General features: G+C 43.5%; 1 protein-coding gene across 2 annotated transcripts in view; it reads left to right on the top strand.

Annotated features, from left to right (window-relative positions):
* Nucleotides 1-17168, top strand: part of tmem33 (transmembrane protein 33) — a 44008-nt gene that overhangs the window by 13488 nt on the left and 13352 nt on the right. The window contains exon 2 of one of the 2 annotated variants that reach the window (XM_079509526.1): nucleotides 15231-15261. The exons of the other annotated variant lie outside the window; for it this stretch is intronic. The gene's annotated coding sequence lies outside the window, so the exon portion shown is untranslated. The remainder of the gene's footprint in view (nucleotides 1-15230; nucleotides 15262-17168) is intronic. 2 annotated transcript variants of the gene reach the window in all.

Here is a 17168-nt window from a genome sequence, read left to right as displayed (position 1 = left end):
GAACGCTCATGAAATGTAAGCGACCTATTCGAGACCTATAGTCATACTGAAGGCCTATCCTGATTGGCTGCCTTGTCTGTCTCCTCTGGCCAATGGGACAACGGCAAATATCCCTGGCAGCCAACCAGGCAGGCTGCAGAGCAACACAGCAGAGCAGCATGATTAGACTCACGGGGAAGAGCTCACCCCGACACGGCGCATATACTACAGTTATTTTACACGTTTGCAATGTTCGAACCTAACACCATGCCAAAAATCAAAAACTATGAGAGCTATGAGACATAACTGAACAGGGGTAGAAAAGGTACTGACATTTTCTACTTAAGTAAAAGTGTTGATACTGCAATGGAGAAAAAAGTGAAAGAAAATCACATCATCCTGACATCTGACCTTCTAAATGTATACAAATCTTTTGATCTATACAAGCATTGTAGATCGGCTATTTTCAAATGGCCGAAATGTAGCCTATCCATATAGGCTACTAAAGGGTTAATTGTGATTTAATATGTAGGTCGCGGGTTACTATGAAAACCTGCAAAACCCATCCGTCAGTCGGTCGGTCACGCCTCCATATATGGTTGTCAGAACATCACGCCTCGTGACATCATGCCTCGTGACATCACGCCTCATGTCACACTCCATATATGGCAGTCCTGCCCACTTTGACAGGCTGGAATGGCTTAGGGTTGATGACAGCATCTTAATGGGTCTAGTCCACAAGAATCGCTACACCACCAAGATACCCATGTACCTGTCTAAATACTTCCTTAATGTCAACAAAGTCCACACCCACAACACCAGAGGGAGTTCAACAAACCATGTGCAACCCAGATTCGGCACAAACAAAGGGACTCAATTATTTTCGCTCCTATGCGACCAAAATGTGGAACGCCCTAATGCGAATCCCTTGACTCCTTCAAAACCGCTCTCAATGGGCACCTACGGACGGCTGCAATTCGAAACTGGCCCCCGTAAAATCTGAATCCCCCCGCCCCCTTTCCCCCCTTTTCTCCTTACTGTACATGTTTCCTTTCCCTTTTTACCTCCTTACATGCTTTCCTGTTTTTTATATAGAAGTGTACGTCTCTAAATGTTCTGATGAATTGAAAATGGTGGACACTGTTGTAAACAAGTGTATAATTCTTTATCAGTGTGTCGTCCACATGCAGTAACAGTCTTTGTATTGAGTTGTGCTTTCATGTGAAATGTACCCATTCTGCAAACTGTTAATAAATACTTATCAAAATATACAATCAATCAATAAATCAGTCTCCATATATGAAGATCACGACATGGAGAAGACTGCATCATCACCTACAGTACATCTGCATATATATGCATATATATATATATGCATATATGGAGCCGGCCAACAAATCCACATCTGACCTCACTGACACCAGATTAATAGTTTAACTTGTGCTTCTCAACTGTTTCAGGCCTGAAAAAAGGTCCATATATGGGCATTCCCAGACCCATCCCTGATGTCATCAATAAGCCTATATGGGAATATCAATATATTACCATATTGTGACAGTCTCATGATAACCAGTGTGGTTGCTGCGACGCGACTCAGACTTGCAAATGAACCAAGTTGGTACATGGATCTCCATATGTGGAGCTGACTATCATCACCTGGATCTCCATATGAAGATCACGACACTGACCTCTTCAAACCCTGGATGGCCATACATGGTTTGACATACTAGATCTGCATATATGGAGCCGGCCAGCAACTCTACATCTGACCTCACTGACACCAGATTAATAGTTCCAGTAGTTAATTAATAACTCCTGCTTCTCAACTGTGCCATATTAAGAAGCTCTGTTTCAGTCGCTTCTCGCCCTCGGTGTCTTACTGGTGTATGTTTTGTAATAATAAGCAACATCTACAAAGTAACTAGTAACTATAGTTTTCAAGTAATTAGCCCTTCACTAAATCCCACCCCAAAAAGCGATTGTCCAATACCAATCCAAATAGTTTAGCAACGGTTGCTATGCAGGTCAAGCTTTCTTCGCTGCTAATGTGCCTATTGGACAAGGATGGGTTGGGGAGGGACTTAGTGAAGGGCTAATTATTTGCTTCTGAGATGTAATGGAGTAGAAGTAAAGGTTTTGAAAATTGGATGTACTTTAGTAAAGTAAAAGTACCTCAAAATTGTAGTTAAGTACAGTACTTGAGTAAATGTAGGCAAGTTACTGAAGTTAGTTACTTTTCACCACTGTAACTGAAGACATACAGGGTTAACTCAAGCCGCTGGATGTCCAGGCTGTACAGATTGTCTGCCAATGAATTGTGGGAGGCAACAGTCTTGCGGCCAGACTGTTGCCTCCCACAATTTTCAAATGCTTGAATTCCTGTCATACAGTCTGGAGTAACAGAAACTCTAGATCATGAACAAGTGATAAAGCGGATGTGAAGTCTCCTCCCCGCTTTCATCTTTACACTCACGTGAATGTATCCTAATATTCAATAAAAAATCATCCAAGCATATATAGACTATATAGCTTGCTGCTTAAGAGAAATGGGGGAAGAAAAAAAAGAAAATGAAATTTTGAATTTTAAAATATATATTTTCGTGAACGGAAATGACGAACAGATGCCAGCCTCCTTGTTCAGATTTCGGGAGGTGTATAGTTCCAGACTCTCTATTTCGGAGATTGTGGAATAGTTGTCTGCATTGGCTATACCCGAGACTATAGCCAAATGAACAACTGAATAAATGCGAATATACTTAAACAAAAAAGCATGCATTCTCAGCAGATTACAAAGAAAAACAAAACACTTCCTTTTGTTCTTGGCCATAGCTCTATATAGTGGGAACTGCTGAGGACAGAGAAGCCACAGGGTCACACATAGCCTCAGCCCTCGGGCCCCAACCAACCTCAGCCTAGTCTCTCCTCCCCCCCTCACACTTCCTCCCGTGGCTCCAGCCATGGCAGGTCTGCAGGACACCGTGTTGCGACGCTGGGGTCACTGAAAGCTGCCTTGGTAGGAGACGACTCTCGCCTAATTGTGCCTTTGAGGGAACGCAGTGCGACTGGGGGTTATAACAGGGCTGCATGTGGTCAGAGCCACAGCAGTGGACGAGGCTATGACCGATGGAATCTATAACCCTGCCGGGGTCTCATTCATGTAGCAAGGCAAGGGGTCAGCAGGGGAGTTGCGTCTCGGGCTGTGACTCGTGACAAAGTAAAATTGTTTAACTCTGGGTCCATTCTTACTCTTTTCAAAGTGAAAATATTTGCACGTCCACTTTGTTCAGATGCAGGTGCGTTGGACAGTGACAAATGAAGCAATCATGAAAAGAATATTTCGTGAACAAAAATCCCGCACTCTGCTCTTGCGCAGCATCACTTTTCATTCAAATTGACAGGCGTTTTGGCCCCTCTGGACCTTCATCAAGAGTGTTTCTTTCAAAGTTAACACTTCTGACTTTGCTTCACAGCAATATCAAATGGACTCGGAAACAATGTGCCACTGTTTATATCAAAACAACACTGATATCCCAGCTGGTTTGAAGAGCACCCACCCAAAGTCTATGAATGAACAAAACTACTACAAAACTACAAATATCTGCTGTATCTGAAGTATATAGTACTTGCCTAATGAGAGCTGAAGTTACCCTCATGGCATTACTTGTCTCAGGCCACAATGTGCCAGCTTTTTGAGTGGTGTAAACCACTCCTACGACTGGCTTTGTTAGTTTACGTGTCTGTCTGTCTGCAGTCTGTCTGTACCAAAAAAATCACACCCGTGTGAACTGAGTGGTGTAAGGTTTTATATAGCATGATCAGCTGTGGTCTGACGTAATGTCTGACGTAATGAAATAAGGTAAGGTATTATGTAGCCTGATCAGCTCTGATCTGACGTAATGAAATCACACCCGGATGTGATTTCACAACTGGCTTTTTCTGTGCAGAGAAAATGACCACGGTTGCTACGGTCATCCAGTTCACCCGGGTGTGATTTAATTACGTCAGAAATTATTTTGAACATAGCAACCATGGTCATTTTTTTATGCACACAAAAGCCAGTTGTAGGAGTGGTTTACACCACTCAAAAATGAGCATGGTTGCTACGGTCACCCAGTTCACACGGGTGTGATTTCATTACGTCAGACATTACGTCAGACCACAGCTGATCAGGCTATATAAGACCTTACACCACTCAGTTCACACGGGTGTGATTTTTTTTGGTATAGCAGGCTTTTTTTGTGGGGTGCATACGTTGGATACTATAACAGTCTTACAGGCATTATAGTTTGACAACACATCGCTCCTGACATGCGCTGCCGGTTACAACTAACCCGTGGCAGGTTAAAACTATATAAACTGTGGCTCCAGACATGCATGGCAGGTTACAACTAACCCGTGGCAGGTTAAAACTATATAACCTGTGGCTCCAGACATGCATGGCAGGTTACAACTAGTCCGTTGCAGGTTAAAACTATAACCTGCGGCTTCCTGTGAGGTTAAGTTTAGGCTTGGGTTTTTGGGTATAGGGTGTTGGACTCAGGACTGTTAGTACCGTCGGATCAAACACATGCACCCCTTTTTTGTGTCGTTAATAATCCAGGTTTTTACAGTTTGAAATTTGAATATTACAGCCCCAGCTGCATTCCAGTTGTACTGCATCGTTTCCTTTTCTCATCTATCCGTTTCTTTCCAATAACCTACATCCTGATCTCTCTCTCTTTCTCTCTCTCTCTCCATATATCCATCCCTCCATCCTTTCCAGTTCCACCCTACCCCCCCCCTCCACCCTCCCCCCAGGCACTCCACCACCAGCCAACCCCTGCTATTTTCACCCCACACACATCCGTCGCTGCACTTATCCACCCTCAGACGGCTGCTGGCTCAATGGCTAAACGGATTACCTAACAACAGAGAACGGTACCTCCTCTCTCTCTCTCTCTCTCTCTCCATCCATCCCTCCATCTCTCCCCCCCCTCTCTTTCCCCTCCACTCTCTCTCTCTCTCTCTCTCTCTCTCTCCCTCCATCCCTCCATCTCTCTCCCCCCTCTCTTTCCCCTCCACTCTCTCTTCCTCTCTCTCTCTCGCGCTGACTCTCTTTCACTTTTTCCTCTCCCCTGCATGCACTCCTGCTCTAGCCGTGGGTCTTCTGAGGGAGGTGGTGGTGGTGGTGGGGGGGGGGGGGGGGGGGGGAGGGTGAGTGGTGGGGGTATGTATTGAGGCTCTCTCTCCACTAGCCCGGGCTCTTTATTGAGGCGTCTATGGGGCTTTATCCTGCCAGCGACTCGGCCTTGCCCTCGCCATCATCAATCATCCCCGGCTCCAGGGCTGCTATCACGGCCCCAGACAGGGGCAGCCAATCACGGCCTTCCAGGAAGCTCTATAGGAGATGGGGGGGGGGAAGAGAGAGAGAGAGAGGGACAGAGAGACAGAGAGAGGGAGAGAGAGGGAGAGAGGGAGGAAGGGAGGGAGAATGAAAGGAATAGAAGGAGAAAGGGTATAAGAATGACAGAAGCAGAGAGAGTGAGTCATTTTGTTTCCATGCGGCCTGATTTGATTGACAACCCATCAGATGTGTGACAGTAGGCTATAGTATGTACTAGAGCTGGATTATTGTGTTTCATTTAGTCGCATAGCAAGTCTGTGTCATTAAAAACACACCGATAATAATATTGAGTATGTTTTTTGACAGGGAGCAGCAGGGATATATAGGAGCCACAAAATTAAAACATATATAGGAAAAGGTTATTTCAGGGGAGGCGAAATGTTATCGTCGAAATCTGTCGACGGTATCACTTTCCTCTTTTTCATCAAGGCTCAACAGTATGTCGAATTCTACTCTGCGCTTAACTTTTTTAATAACGATTTTTTTTTGCCCCCTTCTGTCTCTCTCTCTCTCTCTCTCTCTCTCTCTCTCTCTATCTCTCTCTCTCTCTCTCCGGCCCTGAGCGCTCTCTCTCATTCCACTCCTGGAGGAATAGCAACAATCTGATTACAGTTCTATTTTACAGTCGACGCCAGGGCGCAATAAAAGGAGAGGAGAGCACGGAAACTGGGGACTTCACCCATCAATTAGAGCTCTATTAGCAGCCATTGCAGACCTCACCTCAGGACAGACTGCAGCTAGTGCATGGCTGGCCCCGTGCCCTTATAGCCCCAAAGAAGCTCAAATTAAACAATTCTTCAAAGCCTGACAAATCTCACATATTTTTTTTTAATGTTTTTGTGAAGGAGTGGGCAATAATCACTGTGATGTATAGGCTAAATCTTTATGGCAATGTGGTGCCATTAATCTCTCAGCGTTTGACCCCCTGACCTGAGGCGGGGCACAATGTCAATAATGGATAATTATCTGCGTGCAATAATGCTATAGTTAGAAGGGACACCTTGACACATGGGTCAGTATAGCTAATTCATTCATTATTGTTTTCAGAATTGTAAAAAAGAAATCACACCTGTGTGAAGTGAGGGGCGCTAATATATTAAAGTCTAACTCATGTTGATTGTGATGTAATGGTGATGTGAAACAAACGGTGCCAACACAAACATTACATGACAATAAAGAGACAATATGACGTATAAATGACACATTATGACGTACATTTTCCCTTCATTGGCAATGGCGTTTACAAAACAAACATTGAACAAAAAAGGGTATAGGTATATACGTTAGGTTAATAAAACAATAACAGACACATTAAATAATCATGATCTAAAGCTTTTAGCCGTGGGAATCGTGGGATCGAATATTTCATTGGCTTATAGGCCTATGGGCATCTGAATGACTTACATTTAAAGACTTGAATAAGTAGTCTATAGTCTGTTGCCACTTGCCAGCAATACCAAGGCCAGATTTGATCAATTGCTCCTGCCTGCCGCGTTCGGAAATACCGCACCGGAGCACACTCGCCTATTAGTTTGCATTGCACAGCGCGCTCAGTGCGCTATTTCCTAACACGCCCTTAGTAGGCATATAGAGAAGACACAAGGCTATAGTGGTCAGGCATGTCTCTGAATGACTTTTTGAGGCATTTTTGTTATTTGTTGCTATATATATTCAAAAGGCTAAGACGTTATTGAAATGGCCATGTGGGTGGCCTTATCCTGAAACATGCTAAGGCATAGGCTTAAACGTATTTGAAATGATATAGACCTTGTTTAGTGTTGCAAGTGATAGCCTGTGTGTGTGTGTGTGTGTGTGTGTGTGTGTGTGTGTGTGTGTGTGTGTGTGTGTGTGTGTGTGTGCGCGCGCGCAAACGCTGGGTGGAATGGAATGATGACGCAATAGCATGAGATCTCCATCCTTAACAATCTTTTTTTTTTTGGACCGTTTCTCAGCAGCCATAGTACCATACCATACGGTGGCACGTAATTTCTCTATTTGCTCAATCAAAGGATGGCCATTTATCATCGAGAAGGACAGCTTCGTATTTTCTACCTTGCTCTCTCGTTCCCCCCCCCGAACCAAATTCAGCATTTTTATGGAAAACCGCAGTCATTTTGATTGATGAAATCCAAAGATGTCCACAACAATCCAGGGGGATCCCCGACTGTGGCGCACCGGCGGGGTGCTTCAGTGTTGTCATTGTTCCCTTCAAAGAAAAGGGGAGCGTCAGGAGAATGCATGCACCAGGGGGAGGGAAAAAATCACGATTTCTGTTTCAAAAGACGCAGAAAAGCAGCATTTCTTTACAGGCAGTGGGAAAGTTGAGGAAAACCTTTTTTCCCCACTTTCAGACGAAAACAATACCTGCTTGATGCATTCAGCTATATGCACTATAGCCTGGTATAAAGAATTGATTATTTATTTTACTGTGAGGGTTGGTGGTAGGTTGTGTTTCTATATGTCTAGCCTAGTTGGTTCAACCCTGAATAATGTGTGTATCACATCCCCCGTTGCACTATACTAGGCCTATATTTAGCCTAATTTTGTTTCCTATACGATTTTAATAAATGGCCTATTATATTGGACAAAATATTGGACTTTATTAGGGTTATGAGTGCTGTAGCCTAGCCTACATGGGCTTCATTTGGTCTTCTTGTCTTGTTTCGGTGTGATTTATTATGTCAAGAAATGTCACCTGTCTAGGCTAATTGGTGCCTTTTCTGTTATTAATACCGCGAGCAGCGTGACCCCCCCTCCCCTGCACCTAGAAGCTTCTCCCAGAGGGAGTTTCAATAAATTTCCCGTGAACGGCGTTTTCCCCTCAAAAAAGTCCTGCGGGCAAAGTGGGAAGCCACTACTATAGCCACGTCAAGATTGTGATTATGTTGCCAGTTGCTTTATAGGACCAGCTGCTCCCAAGACAGACAAGCCCTTGTCAAATTAGGCAGCGACAAGCAGGTCCTCCGGATCGCCCGAGGCGCTCCACCAGCCAGCCAGCCAGCCAGCAGTGTACAGTCCCAGCAATTAGTATCAATTTCTGTCCAAGACCTCCTTGGAGCTTCACAGACTCAGGCCGGCTAAATGGCCAAACATTGGCCAAATTTAAACGACCGCGATCACACACAGAGTCAGTCAGACACACACACACACACACACACACACACACACACACACACACACACACACACACACACACACACACACACACACACACACGCGCGCACGCACGCACGCACGCACGCGCGCGCGCGCGTGACAACAGTGTGCTCCGAGAAAGGTAAACGTTTTGGAGGAAAACTGCATGAGGCTATGATATGAAGCCTATTATAAGAACTGTTTGTGTGCAGGTTCCAATGAGTGAGTAAATTAATGTCAAACCCGAAGCAATGTCACAATACTGACAACCCACCATACAACGATTGCTCAACGGCGCGCCTTTGTGGCTGGTGTCACCGCGAGCAGCTGGTGGTGGCATTCCCGAGCCATGGACACTGGCCTTTGGCCCGGGGGAGGGTGGGGGGTGCACTGCACTCCGGACAGGGCGGTCTCCTCCAGCCATTTCAACAGCGCCCCTGATACTAACTCGGGTCAGCGGGGCCAAGTTTTCCAAGCAGGACGTGCCAGTTAAAGTTCTCTTGCAGCCGCAGCTGAGCGCGAACAAACCCCCCCGAGGCTTCCACCACCACCATGCACCACCAGACCAGAGGAGTCATTAGTAGGAGCGTTTGTTTAACTAATTAGCAAGCTGGGCATGGCGGAGGGAGGGAGGCGTGCAGGAACACGGATATAGCCCCGCTTCAAAGTGTAGAGGATGGAGATGATGATGGCCCCGGCTGGCTGCACCATCCTGGTATGTATGGCCCACCACCACTGAAGTTCAAGAACAGTGCAAACAGCACATGCCCAACAAAAGGGGGACAGCCATGTATTCAGCTCTGCGGTGGAGCTATATAAAGTCCGAACCAACGTTGAACAAGATAAAGAGGAGATGGGGGGAGAGATTGTGGGAGAGCTCCCGCGTTAAATATGGGAAAGTTTGGGGAACGGGGTCGACGGGTCAAGAAAAGTCAACAAGAGAGCAGTCTTGATGACAGAAGGAATTTAATATCAAAAATACATAAATCTTCAAGTGCGGGCAGGCGTATAATGGGCACAAAGGAGGCGAGTGTTGAGAGTCAACACAGGTTTGTTGTTGGGGATAAAATGGATTGAGCCAAAGTTGTTAACATTTAACACAAAACCCATGGCACTAGAATAGAAGTTGGAGCAGAATGGAAGGGGGTTCCCTGGGCCAGGGCGGTCATGTCACACACAGACAGACAGCTCATGATGTTGGAGCCTCCCTCCGCGCCTCGAGGCCAGTGCACATGGGGACCGATCTGGCGCCATGAGGAGCCATGCATGCATGCAACGTCTTTGGGCTCTTGGCAGCAGCCTAGCACACCCACGTTTAAGACGATTAAAACATGATAATCATTCACAAGTATATAGGCTATATAGCCCTGTCTGTGTGTGGGCTAATTCACCTCGATTCATTTTTATGCTGATTTTTGAGGGGCGCCAGCCCCTCCTATATACAGGTTTAATGTTTGTCTTTAGTTCAAATGTCAATGGTGACAATGAAGGGAAATGTACGTCATAATGTTCCTTCATTATACGTCATTGTCTCTTTATTGTTAATGGCGTTTACTGTTTGTGTTGGCACCGTTTGTATCACAATTACATGATCACCTATAATCAACATGAGTTAGACTTTAATATATTAGCGCCCCTCACTTCACACGGGTGTGATTTTTACCTGTCTTGATCGGATTGAAAGAGTGGGCCATGTGCACGTGTAGATTTGACATGACTCATGATGGCACAGGACGCACAGGTGCACTTGGTTGGTGCACTTATACTTATATGCGCACAAGCTAAGCTACAGGTTGATTATGATATCATTATATCCTGTCAAGTCATCCTGTGGGTTAGCCGCCATGTGCGCATATTGGGGAATATCTGGGAATATGATGATATTCCAAGTTGGAGATGCCAAGTGACAGTGGCTCCACTTCCATCATCAGTGACTTGTGTGTGAGCTGCAGTCTGCCATGCAGTCTCCGTGGGACGTCACCGTCACGCTGGGACGCGTTTTGGCATATAGCTCGGGGATCTGTTCTCGTCGGTATATGAGCGACGTTGTCATGATTGGCGAGCCCAGGGAGTGTAAATTAGGCATTCTATACGCACTGGGTCTGGGTGTCTGCACTGCAGTGAGTTGACCGATAGATTCTCCCCACCGCTGAGAACTCTGTCTGACCTTCACCCGGCGACGCAGCGGGTTGGCCGCCCTCGACCCCCGCGAAGCCACGGCTAAGTTCCCCGGCAAAGTCGCAAACAACTCCGCATTCTATAATTCTTCGAGGAAAAAAAGGGCCACTATTAGGGAAATCCTTCCTTTTTTGACAATTTAATAGTGCAAACTAATCATCTGCGTGACACGGGCCATTCATCTCCCCGGGCCCAAACAAAGACAAGGCCTCTTCCTCGTTTCGTCTGGACCTCGCAGCCTTTAGACCACACTCTATTTTCAGATCAAGTGCACAATAAAAGCATTGTGACCGCTTAATGGTTATGTTTGTGAAACCACACCAAACCCGCGTGTATTAAGTGCATTTCCCCCCAACGAACTGGAAATAACATGGGCTATATAGCCCACAGAACCGAGCAGAATAAACCCATAGTTGCATGCACTTGATTGAGGCAATATTTAAAACGTTTCTTATTGTATTTCTTAAGCATAAAGCAATCAAAATGTGAAACACGAAAATTGGGGAATAAAAGCAGCCTCCAAAATTGCCGTAACTCGCCCAAGTTATGAATTCGTTTCTGAATCAATTTAGCGGTTTCAGTCAGGGCACCCCCCCCCCCCCCCCCCCCCCAACATTCTCTTGCGGGAGTAACAAGACAGAGAAATTGATCCGGGGAGACCTCACCTTTCAGTGCGCCTCAATAAAACAGACATCAGCCCCATGCGACGACTGTATAATTTTTAATATATATGCAATAAATGTTCAATTTGTTTCCTGAAATGACAGGAAATAATAACGTCAAATTTTAAAGCCATCCATTACAGCCAAACGATGCGCGTGCATATACGGCGCTGCAAAAAAAAAAATATATAGCGCACGTGATTAATTCATTTTATGATTGCGTTTGATAACGCAATAACGTTAGTGCCGCCTGATCTTGACTTTGTGCTCTGCTCTCCGCGCCGCAGGGCATATGGACAGATTCCCACTCCCCAAAAAATGTGATGGTGGTCTCGTTTTTGTTTTGTTTAGGCTAATCTGATCAATATTTAATTTATTAGTGGTATATATTATGGCTATAGCCTATGATATGAGAGCAGTGTGCGGAGTGGTCTTGACATTCTAAAGCATGCAGGGTATAAAAAATAAAACAGGTCAAAGACATATTCATATTCACTCATAATCGCGTGTCGTCAAACTGCGCATCTTCTATAGTCTATATGGCTGTAATTGCTGCATGTGAAATGTGGGAATAAATCCTCCGGTCTTCACAGAATCAACGAGTCAGAAGGGGATGAATGAAATATCATGCATGCATGGACCTTGGCCGACCCCTATAAGCCAGCAGCCACAAACGACTCATCAATATTTTTGCAGGTTATAGCTTATATAGCCTAATTTAATGAGGGTTTTTTTCTTTACTAAAAAGTAGTTAAGTATATGCTATAGGTCCTCGCACAAATAATCCGAATTTGTGAAATTGTGACGTGACCTTCTTATGCACCTGCCATGAGGCTGCTGCTATCACAAAACGACATCACACAGGTGTATAAAGGGAAGAATCGCGAACTATATAGGTTTTCTTCATTTAAAAAAAGTGTATTCATTCGGTTTCCCCGAAACCTTTTGATTAATTCACCCCATTCATACCGAAAGGAGCGAGGAGTGGAGCGGAGGGGATGGGATGTGACCAATGACATAATAGGCTGTCAAACAGCTCTGTAAAAAAAACGCCCAAGCCATTTGGTGACAATCTTGACGCGCGGTCAATTCCATTAGACCACCATCCATTCATTCAGCCCAGAAACAAACATAGGCCTATATGTGCATGCCTATACTCCCCAAAGAATAGTTCACTTTGTTGTAGCGAATCCCGCAATGTAAATAGTTTTGGCTGAAGTCTTGCGGCGGGCTTGTGCTGATCGAGTTGCTGATTTTACACAGCCGTCACGCATGCATATCATGGTTAATGCTGCATGTCTGGACGCGGCATTCTAAAAAAATCTAGGTTAGACTACTATATACCTGCTCTACACTAACACAGGCCTATTCTTTATTGTGAAAATCCTTTGAACGGGTCTTGTGGCCTTTTGCAAATGGGAAAAAAAACATGAAACCAGAGGCAACAAAGAGATAAAAGGAATAGTGAGACTGAGAGAGAGAGGGCCTGTTGATATTTTGCCTGAATTGTTTCTTTATAACCAGAGTGAGTTCTGAGGGAAATTAACCGTGTCCTTCTTTTCCTCTCAGTCTCTCTACCAAACAACCATGACCTTTTTATTCGTCTTCCTCGCTTGTCGTGATTTCCAACCCTCTTTTACACCCTGTTTGTTCTGTGAAAATAGAGGCATAAGGGAATAAACACAGGCTGCTTTTTTTTGGAGATTACAAGCGCATTCTTTTGAGAGAGGACTATCTATAAGTTAGGCTTTCAGTTTAATGTCACTCGCTTTTTAAACCTGCCTGGTCCTTTGAAATATGCGTTAAGGGTGCGGGTTGAAAGCTTCTTTGTTTATGTTGGCATAAGACTGTGGGAAACAAAAACCTTGCTTTGGCTTGAAGTTGAAGACCGATTGTAAGCAGTATAGGCCTACGAAAATACATTTACATTTGAGCAATAACGGCAACAACAATATTATAATAATTATGAATATATTAAATTGTTATTATAAGCTAATAATAATTTATAACGTAAATTAACTAGGCCTAATTGTTTGCAATATAGGCCTAAATATTCGATTTTGACTGTCTCTTTGACTATTAATGCTATTTTGTCATAAGTTTTATAATATTAAAACTGTTCATTTCTGTGCTTGTGCCGTTCAAAATGACATTTAGAAAATAATTAAAGCTATATATATATATATATATATATATATATATATAATAAACAGAGTATTTCTTCTACCCGTTACATATATATATATATATATATATATATATATATATATATATATATATATATATATATATATATATATATATATATATATATATATATACATACATACATACACACATACACGTATTTAATAATCGTACAGCTGCGGTACAGATAATTCTTTCTGTTTATTACGCGTACAATTTCCGCCCATTTCTGTTGATGAGCTTGAAAGAATGCATGTGCGTGTAGATATGTAGCCTATATGCAAGGGACATGTCATCTATTATCACTGCAAAAAGACGCGTATATGTAAAAGGGGGGGGGTCCCTTGTTGTCTTATCGTCAATCGGCAAGTCTATAATCTCTCAATGTACGAGTTTATTGGGCCCATTTAAAACACGCGGACAAACAATGTTCTCATCAAAATTCAAATGTTGCTCTCTTGTGACAGGTAATGGTCCTCCGAGTCCAGGACATGATGATGCTAAAAAAAAACGCAGGTCCATGTCTGTCTGTCTGTCTGTTGTATCCTTTCCAGCAAACTGATGCGTCAAACAATGTGAGCAAACCATAAAACAGACCCCCTCTAGAATAGCCCAGATTTTAAAAGTCATTTTTAGGCAGACCTTAAGAATAAACGGGGAAAAAAGCATGCATGTTATCATATGGCGAGGTAGCCTAGTACTTACTCTGGGCGTCGAGTCTCCGGAGCTTAATTATTGTCTACTTTTCCAAACGCAGATGGTGTCAAAAACTTCTGCGACTATTTCTCGGGGATTCTCTTTAACAAGTGGAAACTTAGTGTCCCTCCTGCACCATTTTATACATGATGAGCCGTCAGTAATGGGATTATTAAACAAAAACGTTTCAGGCGCTGGCGTTAACCTTTTTTAATGCCTAATTAGGTTTTGCAAAGAAATAATTAGATTCTCTGGTGCTTACACTGCCTATATTTTGAAAATGATATCTGCAGCACACACGTACACATAAGCCCATCTCGATTAATCTCTTCCCCAATAATCTTCCGAACACATGCGGTGGACTGTGGCGTTTGGAAGTAACATTTTAAAACATGTTTCGGACAAATAAGGTGCATTCAAAGCTAAAATAGCAATCTACAGAAGGATGTGGGCTGTTATCTAACGCTGTTGTGCATTACACACTATAAAATGGTCGAGGGCGCCCTCTTGTGGTAGCTTCTTTGTGTGGCGTTAGATGGGAATTGCAGGACCTTTTCTCTATTTTCAAAGAGCACAAGTCAGTCTCGACTCCTTCTCTCCACCATCATCAATATTTATCACTTTATTATTGTTGCTTGCTCCTGTTGATCTATATTTGATTCAGTTGATTCAGAAGATATAGAGCATCACCAAATTAAAACTCATGTGGTTTTATATTAAAAATGTTAACTTCCTGTTGAGTTTAGTATTTGAAGATCTGGATCCGGATCCACGGATCCAGTCCGCGTTTTCTTCCTAATAAAAATGGACAAATCAACAGGAAGTTAACATATAAAAACAAATAAAACCACATGAGTTTTGGTGATGCTCTATATTGTCTGTGTTTGTTTACGTACTGAGTGACTTTGAGAGCTGTTTTAGGTACAATGTAAGACAAGTCAACGAGGAGCACATTTTGAATGATCAAATTCTAATCACTGGAGCAATTATCTTTTTTATTTCTTGTCCAGATTTGGAGTTACATCATGGCAACTTGGCAAGGTAACAACTATACACCCTTTACCCTTTAAACTTAAGTTATACAATTTTAAATTAAAAGGAGCTTTATTGGCATGAGAAAACACTGTCAAAGCCTTTTTTTTTGTTGCTATTATTGAATTGGAATCCTGAAAAGTAACCTTTTTATTGAATTTCAATTGCATTTAGTTATAGTTACTTTATGAACTGTTAACATAACTACATTGGACACAACAAGACTAACATTTTAATACTAGTCATTAACTAATTAAAGCAGGTTTGGAATTGTAACAGCTGAAATCAATACTATATCAGTATTCTGATATTAACATGCGGGCCGCATTAAGTGAAGGTGGGGGCCGCCAGTTGCCCACCCCTGGACTAGAGCTATGGACCAGAGCTATAGACAATTAGCAGCATTTCTCCCCAAACTATTAAAATATAGGCTAAACAAGCCTCAGATTGCAAATGCAATTAAAGGTATAGTAGCTTTGTGTGCAGTATAGGCCTATAGGTGTATGTCAGAGATCCAGCTCGGTACAATATGGTTATAGGGTGTTTGTAATCCATTGGCTAACCTTTTATCATGCACAACAGTCCACACATTTTGCTGCTGTATTCTAATCTATAGCAATCAGTGTTTGTTCAATAACGGGGGTATCACGTTAACAATACATCTAGATCTATAGCACAGTGGTTCCCAAACTTCTTCATGTCAAGGACCCCCAAAATGACACTAATTAATTTAGTTTAATTTCAAGGACCCTTAGTTTGACCTGCATTAGTCTATGGACCCCCACGCATTTAATGGCATTTATATCTCTGAGACCCTAATTTATATTGTAAAATCAATGTAACTCTGAGAGTTACCCATAATGGTCCATTTGGTTCCATTTTTACACTGAATTACAGACCCATAATGGTCCATTTGGTTCATAATCTATCATTCAGCTGGGGACCCTCTGGAACTCTCTCAAGGACTCCTATAGGGGTCCCCGGACCCAACTTTGGGAACCACTGATCTAGCAGATCTACTGATGCACAAACTGACACGTCATCAGTGTTGTTTCCTGGAATCTTTCTTATTCGGGTGTTTCGGGTCTTGCAACAGACACCACACCATCCTCCAGGCTCCAACCGAGGCTACTGCTCTCTGCCCTTTCAACCAGAGCGACCTGGAGGCTTTTTCCTGCATGCCTATATATGGCTCTTCTTCGTTTGGCACATGTTATGCCCACTCAGGGGCGTGCACACATAGACATCAAAGGGGGCTTGAGCCCCCATGCCCTTTTACCCCGTCTGTGAAACAACTGCCCTCTCCAGACCACGAATGCAGCATTTTAGCCTACTACATGGTGAAAGAAATGCGATTGGCCTCCTCTCCTTTCCCGAAGGCATGCATTCAGGAGAATTTCTTCTTCTCCGAAGTCTCCTGAACTTGAACGCAGCATTTTGCGCTGAACAGATTTTGTTTCGAAATCCATGTCGTACACACGGCATCTTCTCCACTAGCTAAAGAGTGCTGGGTTGCAGAGAGCTCGTAGATCAGCTATTTTCACTATCTTCAAAAGTGCCCTTCAAAAGTGCCCTCTTACTGTCACTGTACAAACTCAATGATTGTCAGAATGTTGACCATTAACTCTAACAAAGAAACTTTGAAAATGTTTCTATTTTCAAGACACACGCACGCACGCACGCACGCACGCACGCACGCACGCACGCACGCACGCACGCACACACACACACACACACACACACACACACACACACACACACACACACACACACACACACACACACACACACACACACACACACACACACACACACACACCTTCCTCCTTGGTAGTCCATCGTTGTCAAAGATGACGTAGCTTCCTTGTGCTGTACATTGGCAGTGGTCATCATACACACACACACACACACACACA

The sequence above is a fragment of the Electrona antarctica genome (genome assembly GCF_951216825.1).
Source record: "Electrona antarctica genome assembly, chromosome: 1".
Lineage (NCBI taxonomy): Eukaryota > Metazoa > Chordata > Actinopteri > Myctophiformes > Myctophidae > Electrona > Electrona antarctica.
This window is presented reverse-complemented; position numbering and strand designations above follow the sequence as displayed.